The 6,040-nt window shown below is 37.2% G+C and overlaps 1 non-coding gene across 1 annotated transcript; it reads left to right on the plus strand.

The window, feature by feature from the left end:
* Positions 1-2,201: 2,201 nt before the first annotated feature.
* Positions 2,202-2,309, plus strand: LOC148561622 (small nucleolar RNA R71). Its single transcript, XR_015887592.1, has one exon. It is a non-coding gene; the product is annotated as a small nucleolar RNA R71 (small nucleolar RNA).
* Positions 2,310-6,040: the final 3,731 nt, after the last annotated feature.

Here is a 6,040-nt window from a genome sequence, read left to right on the forward strand (position 1 = left end):
TGAGTGGAGGTATTTGGGAATCCTGTGGGGTCCACAATTCTTGAGGGGTCCACAGATCCTGAAGTATCAAGGATTTACATCCCTGCACCAATTAGGCATGTAAAATGCCTTTGCATGCATTTCTGGCGTTTAGACGCCGAAGTGATGCTTGTTATGGGTGTTCAACGCCCATATGCAGCATATTTCTGGCGTTGAATGCCAGCTTCATGCTTGGTTCTGGCGTTCAGCGCCAGCTCCATGCTCTGTTCTGGTGTTGAACACCAGCCAGATGCTCCTTACTGGCGTTTAAACGCCAGTAAGTCCTTCCTCCAGGGTGTGATTTTTCTTCTGCTGTTTTTTATTATGTTTTTAATTTTTGGATTTATTTTGTGACTCCACACGATCATCAACCTAATAAAACATGAAATAGCAAAGAGAAAATAAAATAAAAATGATTAAATAACATTGGGTTTCCTCCCAACAAGTGCTTCTTTAATGTCAATAGCTTGACAGTGAGCTCTCATGGAGCCTTACAGATAATCAGAGCAAGGTTGGGACCTCCCACCACCAAACTTAGAGTTTGGTTGTGAGGGTTCAACACCAAACTTAGAGCTTGGTTGTGGCCTCCCAACACCAAACTTAGAGTTTGACTGTGGGGGCTTTGGTTGACTCTGCAGTGAGAGAAGCTTTTTATGCTTCCTCTCCATGGTTACAGAAGGAGATCCTTGAGTTTTAAACACAAGGTTATCCTCATTTAGTTGAAGGATCAATTCTCCTCTGTCTACATCAATCACAGCTCTTGCTGTGGCTAGGAAGGGTCTTCCAAGGATGATGGATTCATCCTCCTCCTTCCCAGTATCCAAGATTATGAAATTAGCAGGGATGTAAAGGCCTTCAACCTTTACTAACACGTCCTCTACTAATCCATAAGCTTGTCTTACTGACTTGTCTGCCAATTGTAATGAGAATAAGGCAGGCTGTACCTCAATGATTCCCAGTTTCTCCATTACAGAGAGGGGCATGAGGTTTATCCCTGACCCAAGGTCACATAGAGCCTTCTCAAAGGTCATGGTGCCTATGGTACAAGGTGTTAAGAACTTTCCAGGATCCTGTTTCTTCTGAGGCAATGTCAGTTGATCCAGATCACTTAGCTCATTGGTGAGCAAGGGAGGTTCTTCTTCCCAAGTCTCATTACCAAATAATTTGGCATTCAGCTTCTTGATTGCACCAAGGTACTTGGCAACTTGCTCTTCAGTAACATCTTCATTCTCTTCAGAGGAAGAATAGTCTTCAGAGCTCATGAATGGCAGACGGAGATTTAATGGAATCTCTATGGTCTCTATATGAGCCTCAGATTCCTTTGGGTCCTTAATAGGGAACTCCTTCTTGCTTGAGAGACGTCCCATGAGGTCATCCTCATTGGGATTCACGTCCTCTCCTTTCTCTCTAGGTTCGGCCATGTTGACTATGTCTATGGCCTTGCACTCTCTTTTTGGATTCTCTTCAGTATTGCTTGAGAGAGTACTAGGAGGGGTTTCAGTGATTTTCTTACTCAGCTGGCTCACTTGTGCCTCCAAATTTCTTATGGAGGACCTTGTTTCACTCATGAAACTCAGAGTGGCCTTAGATAAATCAGAGACTAAATTTGCTAAGCTAGATGGATTCTGCTCAGAATTCTCTGTCTGTTGCTGAGTGGATGATGGAAAAGGTTTACTATTGTTAAACCTGTTTCTTCCACCATTAGTAAAGCCTTGTTGAGGCTTTTGTTGATCCTTCCATGAGAGATTTGGGTGATTTCTCCATGTGAGATTATAGGTGTTTCCATAGGGTTTACCCATGTAATTCACCTCTGCTATTGCAGGGTTCTCAGGATCATAAGCTTCTTCCTCAAAAGATGCCTCTTGAGTACTGTTGGATGCAGCTTGCATTCCATTCAGACTATGAAAAATCATATTGACTTGCTGAGTCAATATTTTGTTCTGAGCCAATATGGCATTCAGAGTATCAATTTCAAGAACTCCCTTCTTCATAGGCGTCCCATTATTCACAGGATTCCTCTCAGAAGTGTACATGAACTGGTTATTAGCAACCATGTCAATGAGTTCTTGAGCTTCTGCAGGCATTTTTTTTAGGTGAATGGATCCACATGCAGAAGTATCCAACGACATCTTAGCTAATTCAGACAGACCATCATAGAATATATCCAGGATGGTCCATTCTGAAAGCATGTCAGAAGGACACTTTTTGGTCAGTTGCTTATATCTCTCCCAAGCTTCATAGAGGGATTCACCTTCTTTCTGTCTGAAGGTTTGAACATCCACTCTAAGCTTACTAAGCTTTTGAAGAGGAAAGAACTTGGCTAAGAAAGCCGTGACCAGCTTATCCCAAGAGTTCAGGCTATCTTTGGGTTGAGAATCCAACCATACTCTAGTTTTGTCTCTTACAGCAAACAGAAAAAGTATAAGCCTGTAGACCTCGGGATCAACCCCATTGGTCTTAACAGTATCACAGATCTACAAGAATTCAGTTAAGAACTGAAAAGGATCTTCAGATGGAAGTCCATGAAACTTGCAGTTCTGCTGCATCAGAGAAACTAATTGAGGTTTCAGCTCAAAATTGTTTGCTCCAATGGCCGGAATGGAGATGCTTCTTCCATGTAAATTGGAATTAGGTGCAGTAAAGTCACCAAGCATCCTCCTTGCATTATTATTATTTTCGGCTGCCATCTCCTCTTCTTTGTTCGAAAATTCCTGTAAGGTTGTCTCTGGATTGTTGTATTTTAACTTCTCTTAGTTTCCTTTTCAGAGTCCTTTCAGGTTCAGGATCTGCTTCAACAAGAATGTTCTTGTCCTTGCTCCTGCTCATATGACAAAGAAGGGAATAACAAAGAAAATATGGAATCCTCTATGTCACAGTATAGAGATTCCTTCGTGTGAGTAGAAGAAGAAAAGAATGTAATGTAAAGAAGAGAAGAGGAAAAACTCGAACACAGAGAGGGAGGTGGTGTTCGAATTTTTGGATGGAAGAGAAGTGTTAGTAGATGAATAAATAAATAGAAGGAGATGAGAGAGAGAATTTCGAAAATTAATTAAAAAAATAAAATTTAAAGTTAAATTTTGAAATTAAAAATTGAAATTAAATTAAAATTAAAACAATTAGTTAATTAAAAAGGAATTTTGAAGAAGAGGGGAAAGAATTTTCGAAAATTAGAAAGAGAGAGTTAGTTAGGTAGTTTTGAAAAAGATATGATTGAAACTTAATTTGAAAAAGATTTGAAAATCAAATTTGAAAAGATAAGAAGATAAGGAGTTAGAAAAGATATTTTAAAATCAAAATGTTCTTTTTTGAAAAAGATATGATTTAAAAAGATATGATAGAAAGATATGATTAAAATTAGTTTTGAAAAAGATTTGAATTTTAAAATAAAAATTAATGACTTGACTCACAAGTAATCACAAGATATGATTCTAGAACTTAAAGTTTGAATCTTTCTTAACAAGAAAGTAACAAACTTGAAATTTTTGAATCAAAACATTAATTCTTGATAATATTTTCGAAAATTATGAGATAAAATTAAGAAAAAGATTTTTGAAAAATATTTTTAAAATTTTCGAAAATAAATAAGAAAAATGAAAAAGATTTGATTTTTGAAAAAGATTTTGAAAAAGATAGGATTTTCAAATTGAAAATTTGATTTGACTCATAAGAAATAACTAGATTTTAAAAATTTTTGAAAAAGTCAATCCAAATTTTCAAAATTTATGAGTGAAATAAGGGAAAGATATTGTTTTTTAATGATGAGAGAGGAAAACATAAAAAAGACTCAATGCATGAAAATTTTGGATCAAAACATGTGATGCATGCAAGAACACTATGAATGCCAAGATGAACACCAAGAACACTTTGAAGATCATGATGAACATCAAGAACTTATTTTTGAAAAATTTTTAAGAAAAGAAAAACATGCAAGACACCAAACTTAGAAATTTTTCATGTATAGACACTATGAATGCAAGAATGCATATGAAAAACAAGATAAGACACAAAACAAGAAGACATCAAGATCAAACAAGAAGATTTACCAAGAACAACTTGAAGATCATGAAGAACACTATGAATGCATGAATTTTTCGAAAAATACATAAATTCTTAGCAAAACGCAATTGACACCAAATTTAAAAATTGACTCAAGACTCAAACAAGAAACACAAAATATTTTTGGTTTTATGATTTTATAAAATTTTTTTTGGATTTTTTGAAAATTAATTTGAAAAAGGAAAATAAGGATTTCAAAATTTTTAATATGAATTCCAGGAATCTTGCATTGTTAGTCTAAAGCTCCAGTCCAGGAATTAGACATGGCTCACTAGCCAGCCAAGCTTTAGAAGATACAAATCAGTCATACAACAACAAATTTGATTAGCAACAACTAGCTTGCTCTTGTGATGATGATTTGGAAGCCACAGTCCAAATGAATTTAGACATGGCTTTACAGCCAGCCAGGCTTCAACATGCTTCATGAAACTCTAGAATTCATTCTTAAAAATTCTGAAGAAAAATATATTTTTGAAAATACATTTTTTTTTATTTTTTCGAAAATAGGAATAATAAAAACAAAAAGGTTAAAATTAAAATAAAGTTACCTAATCTGAGCAACAAGATGAACCATCAGTTGTCCAAACTCGAACAATCCCCGGCAACGGCGCCAAAAACTTGGTGTGCGAAATCGTGATCATTCTATTCCTTGGTAACGGCGCTAAAAACTCAATACGCACGTTCATGATCTTATATCTGTTTCACAACTTCATACAACTAACCAGCAAGTGCACTGGGTCATCCAAGTAATAAACCTTACGTGAGTAAGGGTCGATCCCACGGAGATTGTCGGCTTGAAGCAAGCTATGGTCACCTTGTAAATCTCAGTCAGGCGGATTAAATTGTATTAAGAAATTATAGTGGATGAAAATAAATAAAATATAAAATAGGATAGTGATACTTATGTAATTCATTGGTGAGAATTTCAGATAAGCATATGGAGATGCTTTCGTTCCTCTGATTTCTGCTTTCCTGCTGTCTTCATCCAATCAATCCTACTCCTTTCCATGGCAAGCTTTATGTAGGGCATCACCGTTGTCAATGGCTACATCCCATCCTCTCTGTGAAAAAGGTTCAAATGCTCTGTCATGGCACGGCTAATCATCTGCCGGTTCTCGATCATACTGGAATAGGATCCATTGATCCTTTTGCGTCTGTCACTACGCCTAGCACTCGCGAGTTTTGAGCTCGTCACAGCCATCCCTTCCCAGATCCTACTCGGAATACCACAGACAAGGTTTAGACTTTCTGGATCTCAGGAATGGCCATCCATGGGTTCTAACTTATACCACGAAGACTCTAATATCTCGGACTCGGTCCCCTGTATTAGATATCCAAGAGATATCCATTCAATCTAAGGTAGAACGGAAGTGGTTGTCAGGCACGCGTTCATAAGTGAGAATGATGATGACTGTCACAATCATCACATCCATCATGTTGAAGTGCGAATGAATATCTTAGAAGCAGAATAAGTTGAATTGAATAGAAAAACAGTAGTACTTTGCATTAATCTTTGAGGAACAGCAGAGCTCCACACCTTAATCTATGGTGTGTAGAAACTCTACCGTTGAAAATACATAAGTGATGAAGGTCCAGGCATGGCCGAGAGGCCAGCCCCCAAATGTGATCTAAAGATGAAAACTAAAGATGTTCCCCAAAGATGATTCCAAAGATGATTCCAAAGATGTAAATACAATAGTAAAAAGTCCTATTTATACTAAACTAGTTACTAGGGTTTACAGAAATAAGTAAATGATGTAGAAATCCACTTCCGGGGCCCACTTGGTGTGTGCTTGGGCTAAGCATAAAGCTTTCATGTGGAGAGGTCATTTTTGGAGTTGAACGCTAGTTTGTAACGTGTTTCTGGCGTTTAACTCCACTTTGCAACTTGTTTCTGGCGTTTGACTCCAAAATGCAGCATGGAGCTGGCGTTCAACGCCAGTTTGCGTCATTTAAAATCGGGTAA

Source organism: Arachis ipaensis, chromosome B6, assembly GCF_059453495.1.
Source record: "Arachis ipaensis isolate K30076 ecotype BB chromosome B6, ASM5945349v1, whole genome shotgun sequence".
NCBI classification, from domain to species: domain Eukaryota; kingdom Viridiplantae; phylum Streptophyta; class Magnoliopsida; order Fabales; family Fabaceae; genus Arachis; species Arachis ipaensis.